Genomic DNA, 18528 nt, shown 5'->3' with positions numbered 1-18528 from the left:
GAAATCTATATCAGGTAAGAAAAACAGGAGGCACAATGGCAACTTCTCAGGTCAGCAGAAAGGAGAATGATCAAAAACCGGGGCAGCTGCGTTGTTTCAGCGTTAGTCAATCAAAGCTCTCAGGAAATTGGATCCGACAAGTGGAATGTCCCGGTAAAAAGCCCTGGCCTGCCCCCTCTCACATGACTTAAATGTGATCACTGAATAAATAAATAGTAAATAGGTGTACAGGAGAATGAACAGATAGATGTTTAGAGGAGTTTAAACAGAGCGACAGCAGCAGACACTGATAGAAACCGATCAGATGGTTCACATGACAGTTTTCTGCAATGTTACATTTATTTGTGTTGGAAAGAGTGTAGATGATGTGTGGTGTTGCTATGATGACGCCTATCCAAACAGAGACCAGAACATGATGAAGATGGCAGGTTAAAGCAGGTCTATACTCCCCTCATGTGGCCAATCCAGGAAATGAACCCAAGAAAAGACTCTACATAAAACCACGTGATTTTTGAGCGATTTATTTTGTTGTAAACTTCCTTTAAAATATATATATATATATATTCAAGGTTCTTTTAAAGAGGTTCTTTAGTGACTGATGGAATCCGATTTTTCACCACCTACTCATATGACTTGTAGCTCATTAATTACAAAAGACTTCCATGCCTAGAGGTGTAAATGGTTGTGAAACTTCCAGGTAAGGGATGACTCTGTTTGTTTATGGAGGTGGAACGCTCTTCGGAGAGACCTCAAAATGCCATTGTAAGTAGCTGGTAATTGGTGTGGTGGACCCTCCTCTGTTTACAGCTGGTGTTCTGGTTGGACTTACCGTAGAAGAGTACATCAAGAAGTTCTCAGGCTCACCAGAAAACGTCACAGAAGAAGATTGTTCTGGCGTTATTTTTCAGCTCGATCTCCTTTACTCCAGTGCACCTGTTCTGTTGATGTCCAATCACATCCAGATGCTTCTCAAAAGCATGCGTGACTACACTATCACTCTAAAATGATGGCTACACAAGTGGGATTTCAGTTTGGAAATAGATAAAAGTCAGACTGTGCAGGTGGAACTACAGCATCCAGCTCAGAGCTTTCTTCTTCATTTTCTTTGATTGCTTCAAACATTTAAGTTTTATTAGACAGTGATATAATAGTTCACAGTTATTCCCCCAAAATGGGAGTCAGGCAGTATTATTGTATGATGCATTACATGTCTCCGGTATTTACTGTTTTAGTGAGAATTTTGAAGGCCTCTCTGGTCATTGATTAATCTAACAGTTTTTGTTTTATCGGATGCAGACTGCAGGTGGGTCAGTATATCATTACGAGACTTTTGTGTTATCGCTGACAGGTATCATAGTTGACATTTTTGCTGTTTTCAGGCCTAAAATCAACATGGCCGCCTATAACCAAACACCACATGGCATTTTTATAGAACATTCTTCTAAATATTATATATACAATTGAGTAAAACTGAAATTAAGAGTTATTTTAAAAGATATTTTAGTAAACATGTTGACATGCCATAAATCCACACTTGACTCACACACTATATTAAATAACTCAGAAAGCCTTGGAGTCTTTTCTTCAGGAGGAAATGACATCATGTGGAGCAGGTCATGTGATCTGGAATTAACACACTTCCTAGAGAGGTGTTTTTGTGATGGGTAACTTAGTGGAAAGTGATTTCTAGGACACAGATATAATTTATTTTCCATATAAATTTGATATATTGCCAAAAAAGAAATATCTGTCATGATTATCTCAACTGAATAAATCAAAACAATTTCTGCATAAGCTCATTTTATTATTGTTTAGCTCATTAGAAGGTGGTTGTTGTTAAATTGGGATGGTTATTTAGTCGACATTTTAGTGACATCCAGCCATTTTTTTTATTAATAAGTGATTGTTTCCATAATAGGTAATTATGGAATTTGTACAGACATGATCATAATGAACTTTTTTTTTACTTTTAATAAAAATGTATGCAAGTTATATCCTATGGACTTCAAAAATCCTCAATATATATTAACCCAGGTATAAGGCTGCTATTGGCCGTGCTTTAATGCAGTTTCCTCCTCCCCCTCTGCTACCAATGTTTTAAAATCCCTGTCACTGTGAGAAACAACAACAACAACCTCCAGGTAGTTTTTCTGAGGATTTGAATTGTGCAGTAAAGCAGCCTTGCCTCTTTTTATGAATGAATTTGCCATTTTAATGACAGCTTTTGCCTCTGAAAAAATTACAGCCAAAACAATTCCCTCTGTAGCTCTGCCTAATATGGTTGTGATGGTTTTAAGAAACACAAACAGGCCATAACAGTATTAGCTGCTGAAGAATGGCTTTGGCAATGCAAAAATAAACTCCTAAAAAACTCATCTCTCTATCAAAGTTGCATATTCATGAGTTTATTCCATGAGAATAATTCCTTCCAACTTTAAAATGACAAAGATGTAACCCCCACACTGTTGCTTCCTCTAGAAAATGCAGATCTATGCAGCCCCTCTCTCTCTCTTCATACATCCATCACCACTCACTGCCATAAACTGGATTTAAAAGATGGAAGCAGCTACACCCACTGACTCATGGACAAGTGTTTTGAAGCCTCGACTTCGGCCTTTTCCACAAAGACTGAGGGCTGGATCTGACTCAGAGCTTACTGTCGCTGTGCACAGTGATGCAGTATTTTAACAAGCCTTTGTTGTCATAAATAAATTTTTACAGCACAGTGAAATGTTGTTTAATGCCCTTTCCATCACAAGGCAGCCCCACCCAAAACATACCCTGCTTTATTCTCTTACTTCTTTTAAATGGGACCATGATTCACAAATTAAACATCATTCTGTATTGAATGATGTTGCTTTTTTCTGCTTTTATTATTTTTATATGATGTTGTTGTATTGATTTGTTTTAAAATCTCTTATTGTGTTTAAATCTGATTGTCTACATTTGCTTCTCTGGTCTTTTGTCTTTGTTTGGCCTTATCAGCTTTTTGTTATGCGATGGTCTTCTTGTGTATCCTTCTTTTTTGCCCTGTCTGTAAAGCAACTGTAGTTGTTATTGTTCTAAAAAACACAACAACTAAGACCACAAACTAATGAGAATCTTTTGTCTGAGGCCACCAATTAAATAGAAAGTATGACTGATTTCTCACAGACTTCAATACAATCTGGACTTGATTTTGCCACCGGAGGAGTCGCCCCCTGCTGGTCATTAGAAAGAATGAAGGATTACAGCACTTCCATGCTGGCTGCACTTTAGAGGCCTGGAGGTTATGTTTATCTGTTATGTAAAGTCTTTGACAGCAGCCGGAGCACAGCCGTTCACCTGTGACTAAACAAAAAGTCAAGAAAGAATAATGTTATTTACCACATGTACAACTGATGTATAAAGAAATCACAGTGATCATCAATCATTCTGACCACACAATAAGTAAACAGGTGCTCACATTAAGTAGTCCTATGAGTGTCAGCCTACTCTATCCATTATCACCACAAACACAATAACAAAACATGATCAGAAACACCACTGCAGATTAAAGGTGGAAATACTCAGTCATGACTGCTGACTTCATTAATCATATGTCTATCAGTGTGACGACCCTCCACCTGGACACCAGCTGGGTCTGTTCCAGTCGTCACCTGATTGAGCCACACCCACGATCTAGTGGCTCAGGTGCTCTTAATCTGGCCCACTTCCATTCAAACTGGCTCTGTGACAGGAGCTGCTGCCGTGCGGCGCTCCAGCAGCATGATTCTGGGTTTTGGGTTGGGTTTCTAAGGCCCATTTGGTTGTTTTGTGTGGCAATAAACCGTTTGTAGTCACCACACCATTGCGGAGTCCTGGTTTTGTTGCGACTTTTGGAGCAGAGTTGTAACAATCAGCATAAACGAATATATTTTAAAAAAACTTAAGGTTTGTATATATACACTACCATTCAAAAGTTTGGGGTCAACCAGGCAATTTCATGTTTTACAGGAAAATTCATGTACTAACATAACTGCACAAGGGTTTTCTAATCATTAATTAGCCTTTCAACACCATTAGCTAACACAATGTAGCATTAGAACACAGGAAATATTCCTCTGTACCCCTATGGAGATATTCTATTAAAATAAATAAATCAGCCGTTTCCAGCTAGGAAAGTCATTTACCACATTAACAATGTCTACACTGGATTTATCATTAATTTAATGTTATCTTCATTGAAAAAAAAATTCTTTCAATATATATATATATATATATACACTGCTCAAAAAAAAATAAAGGGAACACTAAAGTAACACACTGTAGCTCTGAATGAATGAAATATTTTTATTGAATACTTTATTCTTTCTATAGTTGAATGTGCTGACAACAAAATCACACAAAAATTATCAATGAAAATCAAATGAATCAACCCATGGAGGTCTGGATTTGGAGTTATGCTCAAAATTAAAGTGGAAAAAACACACTACAGGCTGATCTAACTTTGATGCAATGTCCTTTAAACAAGTCAAAATGAGGCTCAGTAGTGTGTGTGGCCTCCGCGTGCCTGTATGACCTCCCTACAACACCTGGGCATGCTCCTGATGAGGCAGTGGATGTTCTCCTGAGGGATCTCCTGCCAGACCTGGACTAAAGCATCCGCCAACTCCTGAACAGTCTGTGGTGCAACTTGACGTCGGTGGATGGAGCGAGACATGATGTCCCAGATGTGCTCAATTGGATTCAGGTCTGGGGAACGGGTGGGCCAGTCCATAACATCAATGCCTTCGTGTTGCAGGAACTGCGGACACACTCCAGCCACATGAGGTCTAGCATTGTCTTGCATTAAGAGGAACCCAGGGCCAACCGCACCAGCATATGGTGTCACAAGGGGTCTGAGGATCTCATCTCGGTACCTAATGGCAGTCAGGCTACCTCTGGCGAGCACATGGAGGGCTGTGCGGCCCTCCAAAGAAATGCCACCCCACACCATGACTGACCCACTGCCAAACTGGCCATGCTGGATGATGTTGCAGGCAGCAGAACGTTCTCCACGGCGTCTCCAGACTGTCACATGTGCTCAGTGTGAACCTGCTTTCATCTGTGAAGAGCACAGGGCACCAGTGGCGAATTTGCCAATCTTGGTGTTCCCTGCAAATGCCAAACGTCCTGCACGGTGTTGGGCTGTAAGCACAACCTCCACCTGTGGACGTCGGGCCCTCATACCACCCTCATGGAGTCTGTTTCTGACTGTTTGAGCAGACACATGCACATTTGTGGCCTGCTGGAGCTCATTTTGCAGGGATCTGTCAGTGCTCCTCCTGTTCCTTCTTGCACAAAGAAGGAGGTATCAGTCCTGCTGCTGGGTTGTTGCCCTCCCACGGCCTTCTCCACGTCTCCTGATGTACTGGCCTGTCTCCTGGTAGCACCTCCATGCTCTGACAGACACAGCAAACCTTCTTGCCACAGTTCGCATTGATGTGCCATCCTGGATGAGCTGCACTACCTGAGCCACTTCTGTGGGTTGTAGACTCCATCTCATGCTACCACTAGAGTGAAAGCACCACCAGCATTCAAAAGTGACCAAAACATCAGCCAGAAAGCATCGGAACTGAGAAGTGGTCTGTGGTCACCACCTGCAGAACCACTCCTTTATTGGGTGTGTCTTGCCAGTTGCCTATAATTTCCACCTGTTGTCTAATCCATTTGCACAACAGCATGTGAAATTGATTGTCAATCAGTGTTGCTTCCTAAGTGGACAGTTCGATTTCACAGAAGTGTGGTTGACTTGGAGTTACATTGTGTTGTTTGTGTTCCCTTTATTTTTTGAGCAGTGTATATATATATATATATATATATACACACACACAAACACACATATATGTATATATACTTTTTTTTTTTTTTACAAAATTGTCCTTTTGAATGAGTGCTGTCATGAGTTTGAGTTGGAAAAAGATCTTTTATTCAAGTAGAAGTCACAATACAGAGTAGACAGTGTATACAAATGTAAAAGATACTCATAATAAAGTTTTTTAAAAAAACTATATTTAAAAGTTCTACTTCAGTAAAAGTACATACTGTAAGTGTTAGAAGCAAAATGCCGTCAAATACCGAAATAAAAGAAATTCCTCGTGGAATTTTAGCTGCTGCAGATGGATTCATTAAATGTTATCTTTATTGGGGGAAAACTGCATTTCTTTCAAAAATGAGGACATTTCTAAGTGACCCCAAATACTATATATATATATATATATATATATATATATATATATATAGTCCATCTAGCTAGCTAGCATTGAATTATTTTATTTATAGTTAATTATAATTATATTTAACAAGCTTGTTACGGGTTTTGTATGTGAAATCCTAATTTGATAGTAAATATTCTACAACTCAGGAAGTACAATGTGCAATACTTGTTTCTGGATTGTGATTTGATTCTACTCCAATCTACCGTTAGTAAACAACTGAGACAAAAACAAGATGTATTGATGTGTTTGTTTATGAGACACCAGAAACAACTTCACAGAATTTAAAAAAAAAAGAAGAAAGGTGAAAAGCTGCTGGATTGTTTGGCCAGCTATGTCTCGGTGAGTGCCGTTGGGAAGCTGTCCTCCTCAGAGCCGCTGCCAGCCGCAGATATGGTATCATGTGTCTCCGCAGAGGCTTACTGGAAGCTGCTGAATGTCGTGAAATGACTCAACATTACTCCGCCTACGACTCGTTCTGTGGAAGTTCACCAAGCCCACTGGTTGTAGTTTCTGTTTTCACGGACAGATAAACGCTCGGAGCCCTGGTGCTGCGTTCACGGTCTAAAGCGGCTTCCCGAGGCTGCAGAGCGCACGGAGCCTGGTCCAAAAGGTGCGCGTTAAACCAACACCAAAGCTCATCCACAGTCACCTCATGAGAGCACAGCAGCCCTGATGTGTGTCACCATTACGAACAGTCATGTGTGGACTTGAACGTGACGGCAGGAAATCAAACTACTCCTCCGCTTCGTGGCCAATCGTGCGCAACAGGGAAGTGAGTCCAACCTACTTTCTGCGTTGCTGAAAGTTGTCTGCGCCCTGTGGGATCTGCTTGGAGCTCAAAGTGCACCTTTATTCTCTTCTTCGGGTTTATTTGACGGTAAATGTCCCAGCTTTCAAGCGGAAAACATCAACGTTCAACTCGGTGATGGAGGCAGGAAGGGTTCAGTAGGCTGCTGGTGCCAGGCGGAGAAGTTGTTGAGGTAGAACGAGGAGGAAGACACGACGACCACAGCGGTTTTTCAATGTGTTGAAATCTCTGTCTAACTGAAGGTAAGATTAAATGTCTGTTTTTAAATCTTTACTTGTGTTTGTCAGTGAAACCCTTCAGGCCTGCAGCTCCGGAGGCCCTCATAGATGAATGCGTAAAGACTCATGCTGTCATGTTTTGGTGCGAAAACAACACACTGTTGCAGCGTGAATGTTGGCCTAAAACACAACCTGGTAGTATACCTGTAATAATACTGCGTTTGTACAAACCATAATAGTTACTTTGTTGATTTATTTTTCTATTTTGAGCACTTGTAAATAAACTTCTGATGTGGTTTTCCATCTTATTACGCGAAAGTGGAAGGAAGTTAAACACAGAACGAATATTGCCTTTATCACGTTCGTCCCTCCCTCCATAACCTAGATTCCACTGTTCCTAGAAACCTCTTACAGCTGAATGCAGTTTATGTGGCATTAAGACTAATGCTGGATAGAAGTAGTCAGGATCTAATATTGTTGGAAGTCCAGTTTATTGAATATTAGAGTGTCTTTAGATGTAATTACCATCAAATCCCGGGAAAATAGAATATGTTATGAAACTTTATGAGCCATCCTCAAAGAAAACAAACTGTATGTGAGTTTGTATTCAGCCGCACCACAACATGCTGCTCCTGACAATGCCTGAGTGTGTGTTGACACAGTAAATGCAGGCCAAGCTTCAAATCCGTGGGTTACATAAACTAGCGGGGACACTCCTGGGAAGCAGATGGACTGAATCTACCCTGAAAATGATCCAAATTCTAAAATACTGGCCGCCTTCCTCTGCTGAGAACAATAATAGCTCAGTGACGAGGCGCCAGGGCTGCCTAGCAGTCCTGGAAAGATCCTCAGTGCTGTTGTGCCTCACGATAGAGGAAGACGGAAGTGTCTGGCTTTCTCTTTCAGATGAAGGCCTATCAGATCGTCTGATTTCTATCAGTGTTGTTGCCGGTGATTGAATTCAGCAAAGACACTTTAACATTTTAACACATTAACCACACGGACATGTTTGCACCGTTGATAATTCTCATCTCAGAGGTGTTTTGTGTTCAGTTTATTGTGTTTATTTCTGTCTAAAATGCCTGCCTCAGTGTTAGAGGAGGAATCTGTCTTCTGTGGCATTCTTCTTTTCACAGCCTGTTGAAAAGCTATTTTTTTGTTTAACCCTTGTGTGGGTCAAAATTGACCCGTTTTATTGTTTGAAACTGTGGAAAAAGAAAGATTTTCACAGTAAAGTTTCCGATGTCCACATATTCAAAAGAAATGTTAAAATTGTTTCTTAAGAACATTCACAAAAGTATTTTATGTGAATGTTCTTATTTGCAAGAACTTTCTTGCCAATTTTTTATTTTTTTTAATAAGACGTCGAAGGGAAACTTTTTAAGATTATTGAATTTTTTTCTTCCTGATGGTTTTGGAAATTTTCAGAAATTTGGGGATTTTTTTGCAGATTTTTTTTTTTTTTTTTCAGATAAGGAAACTGTTTTTTTTTGTGCCCGTAAATGAAGACAACAGAGGGTTAATTTTATTTGGTCAGGATTGAGAATGTTTTTTGTTACACATGTACTAGAGGGTGCTTTTGATGATCTCACTCATTTAGGGAAGTTTAGCCTCACTTATCTGGCAAAGGGTGATTGGGCATTTGACTTCAGCAAAAAAAAAAAAAAACCCTCTGTGTGAAAACCCCTGGTTGGCCGTAGAGGTGAGAAAGGCTCAAACTGGTGCATAGATTATGTGCTTCTTCATGTGAAGAGTGTTTTGTGAATGGGGATGGTTAGGAGCTGATCTGGGAGCAGATTTAAAGGAAACTTTCCTCTGTTCTCTTGAAACTGTCTCACAAGATTCAACTGTAAATTAAAAAATCTAATTTATACTGACGGACGACAGTCTTTAATATTCTATATTTCTCTTTTTAAATGATGCCTGTGTCTCTGTTCTGTTTTAAATATCATGAAATCTCATTGTTGATTAGTAAATTACTCTCATAATTAGTGTTCAGTTTGGTTTCAGAAACAAAACCAACTCTAAAAGCGAAACGTGACAACTGTCGATTTCCATTGAAAACGACAGAAAAGCTCCACACATTTAGGAAAAATGATTTAGATGATTTACATTACTATGTTTTTTACTCTGAGTAGAATAAATTCTTTAACACTTAAATGAAGAAACCGTGCAATCAGATGATTTCTACTCTGGTATTTACTGATGTTTTGCCCTTTTTAAAACATTACAGAATAAATGATTAACAGAAAGAAAGGATCATTTACAGATCAGTGTATCATGGACATATTCGGTAGTCGCTACCATATTTTTCAAGACTGTCGGTGATAAACATCTCCTTTGTTTGCCGTTTTATTGTTTTATGATGCCAACAAGGCCACAATAATAGGATGTAATGCACCTCCTTATTTTTCTTGTCATATTATTGGAATTTCCGAGTTATAAATCAAACGCTTTGTGTATAGCTTAAAGCATTTACACTACAATCACCACATTGAACTCTGAGACTACCAGCGGAAATTACCAGTTGTGTTCTGACTTCCCATTCTCCAGTGACATCAGTTACTCAGCCTGGCATGTAATTCATCTCTTGGCAGATATGATCATATATGGTGAAGTGAACAGAAGCTCTTCTGATTGTTATGATGTTTTTTTCCCCCCGTTTCAGTCGTAAATCTTAGTCCAGACCTTTATTCGCAGTGTCTTCCCTGATTGACATGGAAAGTTCCGCTTTTATTGAGCTCATCAATGTCCTCTGAGATTTATAGACCCTTTAATGACCCACGTCACGAATGACGTCACAGCTTTAGCTGGAGGCAAAAGAGGAAGCCCGCGGCCGTGACTGAAAGGCGAAAGACTGAGGGACTAGGCTCTATCATCTTTTCTAAAATGTCGTCCTGCTGTGTTTTTGGATGCCATAATAGGAGGAATGACATTGGCGAACGCAAATTAAAATTTTATAGGATTCCACCGAACACTCGTGCTCAGAGGGAACGAAGACAGTTGTGGTTAAATGCACTGAGGCGAAAATACTGGACAGAGACGGTCAGCTGCAGTCAATTCCAGCCATTTTCAGTACAAAAAATCGCTAATATTCTATTTGTAAATAAAAAATATGACAAGAAATACAGGGAATATTGGACGCGCATTGCGAGGTGCATTTCCTTGAAAACGACCTATTGGTGGATTTTATACCGACTTCAAGACATGTTTTGGACAAAATAGTTTACTGGCTTGTGTCGTCTGGATGTCCAAGGTTGGATTATGGCCGTTTTTTGTGGAATATTTTCATCTGTGTGTAATAATGAACCCGGAAATGTGAGTCGCGCTGTGTACGTTAAAGCCGTGTACAGAGAAAGAATGGATGGATATTCGTTATTTGTCGGACAAATGTGTTTATATTACCCGCTGTGGTAATCACATCTGAAAGTGGTTTATACCGGCGGATTCATGAGAATCTAAGCTTTCCATCGGCGTATAGTGTTTGTATAATCGCGTTTGCAGCCTTCGGACATTCTTTAAATTCCTATGCAAATTAGTAGGTGTACCGCCAACGGTACACTGAGGTTTAACGGGTTAAAAATGCTCGAGTTTGCAGCGCAAACTCCCAGCGCAAACTATATACTCCCAGTCCTGCTTGACTTCTCGCTCCGCTTTTGCCTCCAGCATAAGCCCCACCCACAAAAAAACATCACAATGTTTGTAAACAAATAAAGGGTCTATTTGGGGAATATAAATAAAACTGAATCAGTTTGACAGGTTTCTTTAGGGACAGTGTATCCCTGAAACGGTGCCACTTTTGAACACATACAAACAAAAACAGGAACTGATATTCCTCAAGGAACAGACTTTTTTCCACTTGCCACAGATGCGTTTGTCAGATCAGCGTAAAACGTCTTTTTTATTCTCTTTTTGTTTGGATTCACTCAGGAAATGAGCAGATAATGAAGTAAGTGCAACAAAATCTTTAAGCATCAAAGGATAACAATAAAAATACTTTAGTAATATAAGGAAGGAAAAAGCAAATACATCCTGATCAGGAGAGGAAAGAAATAAGAAGATGCAAACATAAAGATTTTCAAGATCACACTTTTCCATGTACACTACCATTAAAAAGTTTGGGGTCACTCAGGCAATTTCATGTTTTCCATGAAAACTCACACTTTTATTCATGAGCTAACATAACTGCACAAAGGTTTACTAATCATCAGTTAGCTTTTCAACACCGTTAGCTAACAGAATGTAACATTAGAACACAGGAGTGATGGTTGCTGGAAATGTTCCTCTGTACCCCTATGGAGATATTCCATTAAAAATCAGCCATTTCCAGCTAGAATAGTCATTTACCACATTAACAATGTCTACACTGGATTGCTGATTGATTTAATGTCATCTTCATTGAAAAAAAAAGCTTTCTTTCAAAAATAGGGACATTTCTACGTGACCTCAAGGTTTTGAGCCGTAGAAGACGGTCAGTGAATGATGTGAGTGCTGTCATGAGTTTGAATTGGAAAAAGATCCTTTATTCTAGTAGAAGTACCAATACAGACGTGTAAAAATACTCATAATGAAGTGAAAACAAAAGTCCAATTTCAGTAAAAGTACATACTGTAATTGTTAGCAGCAAAATTCCGTCAAGGTGTTGAAATAAAAGAGTCTCATGTTGGTGTTTTAGCTGCTGTAGATGGAGCAACTTTGAGCAACTTTAGATCCAGATTTACTGACAGTCACAACACATGAAGGAGGGGTTGTCAGCGGGAGAGGAAAGAAGAAAAAACTAAGTCCCGATACACAAATGTGCTTCAGTTCTTTAATTTTTGGTGAGATATTGGATCATTACTGAAATGAAATCATGTGAGACGCTTAGAGAAGTTTAGAAATCACTGTTTGATGGAGTTGTTGGCAACTCATCAGAAATGGAATCCCTGCTTTTTGTAAGATCTCAAAACCAAAACCAAAACATAGGAAACCGCTTGTTTATTCTTCAGCAATGTATTTTAAAAGCTTGTTCTATTATCAGTTGTGTAAAATTTTCATCTTACAATGAACCAAAGCTGTCAAATAAACATAGTAGTGTACAAAAGCATGGTGCTTCCCTCTGAAATGTAGTCAGGTGGAAGCATACAGGAGCATCAAATGGAAGTATAAGCATATCAAAACTTCACTTAAGTACAGTACTTGACTAAATGTACTCAGTAACTTTCCACCACTGTTCAGAAGTTTCAGGCTTTAGTCACTTTTGAGTGTAACGACGTTTGTGTCTGCAGCCTTTAAAATTAGAAATAGATGTCAATCAGTGTTCACACTGACCGCAGGACTCCTTAGTCTAAAGGGGATTTCTACCTGCGGGACATTTTCCAAAACTTTCTGAACTTTTAGCCAGCAAGGACCATTATATACCAGAATAAAGTAGGAATGATGATTTGAGCATGAAGTCATGCATTGTACCTCCAGTATATGCATTGAATTTCCAAACAGAAGCCTGATTTGAATCAAGATTTAGTTCAGTGTTATTCCATGTTGATTGAGAAATGCATGTCCCAAATCAAAACTGAAACTCCTCTGATGCATCGCTTCACTTGACATTTGTCTTTTATCAGAAGTCACAGCGGAAAACAGACCGTGAACATGTGGAAAGGGAGAAGAATGATTTGAGAGTTTGTCAGTGTTCCCCGAGCTGTTGTTGATTCTTGAGGCTGACCTGGAACGAGGGGAGGAACTTGCAAGGCCTGGAAAGCTTGAATTATTCCCATAAGAGATGTTTCATGCAGGAGAGAATGTCTGGGAGGCTTTTCTGCACCATGTTTGTATGTTCTTGACATCCGCTGATGAGGGCTTGACGGAGCAGCTCTGTGCACAGGTGGCCTCATGGTTTATGTTGAACACAGCCAAAGATATTTTGTGATGTGAACACACAGAATGAAGACCTTTGGAGCAGAATATTTCACAGTGGAAAAATGGACTTTGTCACTGCAGTTAGCTGGACAAATGTTGTTCGTTCCAGTCGTTGTATCATTGCCAACAGATGAAATCTTTAATAAAAAATGACCTTAGACTGAGCACAGGCATGTGCTATGTATGTGTACGTTATGTACAGATACCGAATCATGTGAGCTAAATATATAGCAGGCGGCGGGAACTGATGGGACTCAGAAACACCCCCACAATTTAATCAGTTGTTCCATGTATGATTTCCGTCAGATAAGTGCTGATAAGTCCTCAGCGGTGGATTTGTAGAAGGATTGCAATCATGTGATCGACAGCAGGCAGCTGACGTAGCGTTCACTTGTTGTCATGGTTACAGTGACGCCGTGCTGCTATCTCACAGTGATACAGAAATCTGTAAGAAATCCATGGATCCAGACTATAAGCTGCATCACTGCCAAAATCTAATCACTTGGTCCTTGTGTCATTTCTGACCTTCCATGAAAATTTCATCCAAATCCATTAGTCCGTTTTTGAGACAAATAGACCGACATTAAACTTGATTTAAGTAGCTGATTCAACACTCAGCTGTAGATTAATTAAACTCATCGTTTTCTGCCAGAAGATCTAAAATCAGAAACTGGTTTTTAGAAATAAAAATAAAAATGAGGCATTTTTAGGTTGAATTGATTTGAAAGTATCGTCGCTTCAGTGCTTCCATTGATTTACTAGAAAAGATTCCACTAAATCTCTGTCTAATATCTTACAGTGTGTTGCTTGTAAGCATTAGGAGAAGTGGGCAGCGAGTGAAAGCCTGAATGAGACGCCTGACACAATGTTCAGATGCTGCTGTGGATGGGCAGCAACAATGTGGATTTAAATAATAAATGCGCTGCTGATTGCTTCTCTTTCTTGCCTGTTACTCATGCAGTTCTCCAGGAAACAGTTCCTCATTATGTGATGTAAGAGCTGCATGTTGATCAGGAGGTTCAGAGGCACAACAGCATCCTATCTGTGATACAAAAATCTGCTGTGTTCATGTGAAACTGATCTGGCAGAATATTCCTGCATGTTAGAACCAGAAATGTAAGTTTTGTCATTTGGCAGGCAGAGAAACGCCAGTAAATCTACAGCTGTGGCCTCTTTCTGTGTTAGTTGCCTCGTCATTGTTTGGAAGAACAGCTTCGGTGTCGCACCAAGTCTTTTACAGAGGCAGTGTTCAGTTACACTTATGAAACTAGGAAATTGCTCCTCAGCATAATCAACCAAAAATATATTGCCCTTGAGACTATGAGGTGAAGGATTAGATAGTTTAACTCATATTAGAGGAATGTTTGCCACAGGCAGCCAGCGTGTCAATCTAAACCATGGGTCTCAAACTCGCGGCCCGTGGGACGATATTTTGTGGCTCTCTACTTGAGATCAAAGTTCAGCATTGGTGCGGCCCGCCCACTTTTGTCATACACTTCCGCGTAGTTCATAAGACAGCACTTTGATAAAATGTCAAAGAACAGTGACAAAGTGCCACGAGCTGGTCTCAAACTCACGACCGCCGCACCGAAGGCAAGAGCTCAACCTGTTGAGCTAGCGGTGATAGAAGCTAATAAGTCTATCTGCCGACTTGTTCGGTGTCACACATGCCGTGGCCTTTCACCTAATATACAGTGGTCGCTCCTCTGTGGCGGGGATAAGGTTCCTGAATCCCCCGCGACTTTAAATTTATTTTGATGCGCAGCGATCGGACCTCTATGTGAAATGGACAAAGCAAGATGCTGAGCTGCTAAACACGAGACGGAGGAGACTCCTGCTGTGGTCCCTGAGCCAATCAGAGCCCAGCGCTGTATTTATTTCGATTGAATATTATTTTAATATATTTTAATTATTATTTTTTATATTATTTTCAATTTGTTAGGCTAGAAAATGCTTATTTTTCCGGAGAAATATTTAAATAATAAACAAATAAAAATACATATACCGCAAAATAGCTCAGGCTCATGACATTCCGGTGGCGTCAGGTCTCTGGCAGCCAGGAGTAGGCAAGAGAAGCCTGTGTTCTGAAGAACAGGTCATGTTCTGAAAAAATGTTCATGTTCAGCAGAATCATTCACATTCTGAAGAAACCGTCATGTTGAAGAACTGTTATTGATAAAGAAGAAGATTGGATCAGTTGTACTTTTCTTTGGAATACTTGAAACTTGTTTTTGTGGAATACTTGATGCAGCCCAGCCTCACTCTGATTCTACCTTCAGTGGCCCCCAAGTAAGTTGAGTTTGAGACCCCTGATCTAAACAGTGTCTAGAGCTGAGAGCTTCACTCCTCTTTACCTGTTTGTACGTTCTTGGCTGTGTTTGCTGTGAACGCCCACATAAATATGACAGAGGTATATCCTGTATGCTTGCCGGGGCTTGTCGGTTGAAGATCCCACATGGTTTCTTGTTATTATAAACTTGAAGGTGTAAACTTACACTGTTAAGATATGAAGGTTACTCTGTCACTTATCAGGTTCTTTAAGGAGCGCAGCCCTTTACAACAAATGTAGCTGTATTAACATTTACTATAACTAGACAGTTCTTAATATAAATCTCTTTGACTGAGCCTGAACGTCTTCAGTAACAAATGAGCTGCTCTTGTGTCACAAGTTTACTTTTTCCTTAAAAACACACCTGAGTCAATATATAATTGAGGGATTTTTGAAGTCCATAGGATGTATCTTGCTTACATTTTTGTTAAAAGTAAAAATGAAAAAGGTTTTATGTTCGTTATGATCATGTCTTTGCAAATTTCATACCGGTAATTATTTATTATGGAAACAATCACTTATGAGTAAAAAATGATTGGATATCACTAAAATGTCAACTAAATAACCGTCCCAGTTTAATAACCCTTTAAGCTGCAGTCAATTCCAGCCATTTTCAGTACAAAAAAATTGCTAATATTCTATTTTTAAATTTAAAAAAATGACCAAAAATACAGGGAATATTGGACGCACATCGCGAGGTGCATTTCCTTGAAAATGACCGATTCGTGGATTTTATACCGACTTCAAGACATGTTTTGGACAAAATAGTTTACTGGCTTGTGTCGTCTGGATGTAAAAGGTTGGATTATGGCCGTTTTTTGTGGAATATTTTCATCTGTGTGTAATAATGAACCCGGAAATGTGAGTCGCGCTGTGTGCGTTGAAGCCGTGTACAGAGAAAGGATGGATGGATATTCGTTTTTTTCGGACAAATGTGTTTTTCTCACCCGCTGTGGTAATCACATCTGAAAGTGGTTTATACCGGCGGATTCATGAGAATCTAAGCTTTCCATCGGCGTATAGTGTTTGTATAATCGCGTTTGCAGCCTTCGGACATTCTTTAAATTCCTATGCAAATTAGTAAGTGTACCGCCGGCGGTACACTGAAGTTTAAGGGGATAACAACCACCTTCTAATGAGCTAAACAATAATAAAATGAGCTTGTTCAGAATTAGTTTTGATTATGTTCTTTTTTATTAAGTTGAGATAATCATGACAGATATTTCTTTTTTGGCAATATATCACATTTTATATGGAAAATAGCAAATCGTACCTGTGTCCGAGACTTTCTACTAAATTCCTCATCACAAAACACCTCTCAAGGAAGTGTGTTAATTCCAGATCACATGACCTGCTCCACATGATGTCATTTCCTCCTGAAGAAAAGACTGGCAAGACTCCAAGGCTTTCTGACTTATTTAATGATAAGTGTGTGAGTCAAGTGTGGATTTATGGCATGTCAACAGGTTTACTACAATATCTTTAGAAATAACTTTCAATCTCAATTTCACTCAGTTATATATATAATATTTAGAATAATCTTTGTGTGAAAATGCCTTGTGGTGTTTGGTTATAGGCGGCCATGTTGATTTTAGGCCTGAAAACAGCAAAAACATCAACTATGATGCCTGTCAACTATGTTAGAAAAGGTCCTGCAATTATATTACCCAGCTGAAAACTTTGCATTAGTTACGTAGCCGTTTGAAAAAATGGAGGGCAATAACTGGATTCACATGTGACTTGTGTTTTTCACCAGGTGTTGCGCAACGTTAGATTCCTTCAGTCAGATGTAACAGTTCCAGAGTTGTTTCCTGCTGCCCATGAAATGTCATGAATCACTATGAGGAGTTCACTGATTATTTGTCTTAGTCCACTTCCATTTCAAAGAGCTAGTGCTTAACCCTCCTATCATCCTGCAGGTCAAATTGACCCGTTTTAAAGTTTTAAAAATGTGGAAAAAAAAAATTATATATTATATATTTGTGTATATATATATATATATATATATATATATATATATATATATATATATATATATGTATATATTCACAGTGAAAACTTCCATATTTTCAAATTTTTTTAGGAAATTTTTGAACATTTTTTGGTGGAAAAAAAACGAATTAAAAAATGTTTACGAACATTCAAAAAAATCAACCAAAATCCAATGAATTTCACTGTCAAATTTGGGGATTTTGTATTTTAAAAAAAAGCATTTTTAGGGAAACTTTTCAGGAATTGTCTTCCTGAAGATTTTGCAAATTTTTATAAATTTGGGGAAATTTTTTCTGAATTTCTGGACTTTTTTCAGACAAGGCAACAACATTTTTTGGTAAGGACAACACGAGGGTTATATTGAAGCAGCCTGACAACATATCTCTTGTGAACGTCAGCTCACACCGACAATAGAACAAAACAACTCAAAACTGAAAACAAAATACTTGAAAGATGCAGGTGGAATTTTTTTACTGTCAGTCAGGAATCAAGGTATTGGCCGTTTGACCTTTACGCTACCTCAGAACAATGGTGAAGTGTCAGTAGAGTGGTAACACTGAAGGGAGCGCTCCACATGTATGAAGCTGATGAAGCTCACAGAATACACTCGCTGCCAGCAACAGCTGTAAAGCCTGACCCATCAAAACGTAGCCAGAAAATTCAAATTTTTTGGAATTGCCATGTCTAGCACTCCTTTTAACAAAATCAAAAAACAATTTGCCATATCATTTTGTTTATGATGTATTGTTTGTATCATATATGATACATCAGGCTTTTGGGGTAACTTTTTGCTTACAACAATATCCAGGAAAACTCCACTTGCTCCAGTCTATTATTAGCATTGAGTGATCTCAAACACTTCATAACAAAAAATAATATAATAATAGATAAAATAAAAAGAAAGAACAAAACAACAAACTTCAGGAATCTTTTTCTCCATCTCCCAGTAGATTCTCACACTGAACATACACACGTGGACAAAATTGTTGGTACCCCTCAGTTAAAGAAGGAAAAACCCACAATTCTCACTGAAATCACTTGAAACTCACAAAAGTAACAATAAATAAA

General features: G+C 39.0%; 1 protein-coding gene across 2 annotated transcripts in view; it reads left to right on the top strand.

Annotated features, from left to right (window-relative positions):
* The first annotated feature begins 6574 nt into the window (after window positions 1-6574).
* stat6 (signal transducer and activator of transcription 6, interleukin-4 induced) overlaps window positions 6575-18528 on the top strand; it is a 47556-nt gene continuing 35602 nt past the window's right edge. The window contains exon 1 of one of the 2 annotated variants that reach the window (XM_022205216.2): window positions 6575-7268. The gene's annotated coding sequence lies outside the window, so the exon portion shown is untranslated. The remainder of the gene's footprint in view (window positions 7269-18528) is intronic. The other variant, XM_022205215.2, reaches the window with a different exon arrangement.

This window comes from Acanthochromis polyacanthus, chromosome 6 (assembly GCF_021347895.1).
Source record: "Acanthochromis polyacanthus isolate Apoly-LR-REF ecotype Palm Island chromosome 6, KAUST_Apoly_ChrSc, whole genome shotgun sequence".
Taxonomy (NCBI): domain Eukaryota; kingdom Metazoa; phylum Chordata; class Actinopteri; family Pomacentridae; genus Acanthochromis; species Acanthochromis polyacanthus.
The sequence above is the reverse complement of the archived record's forward strand: the minus strand, read 5'-3'. Positions and strand labels throughout refer to the sequence as shown.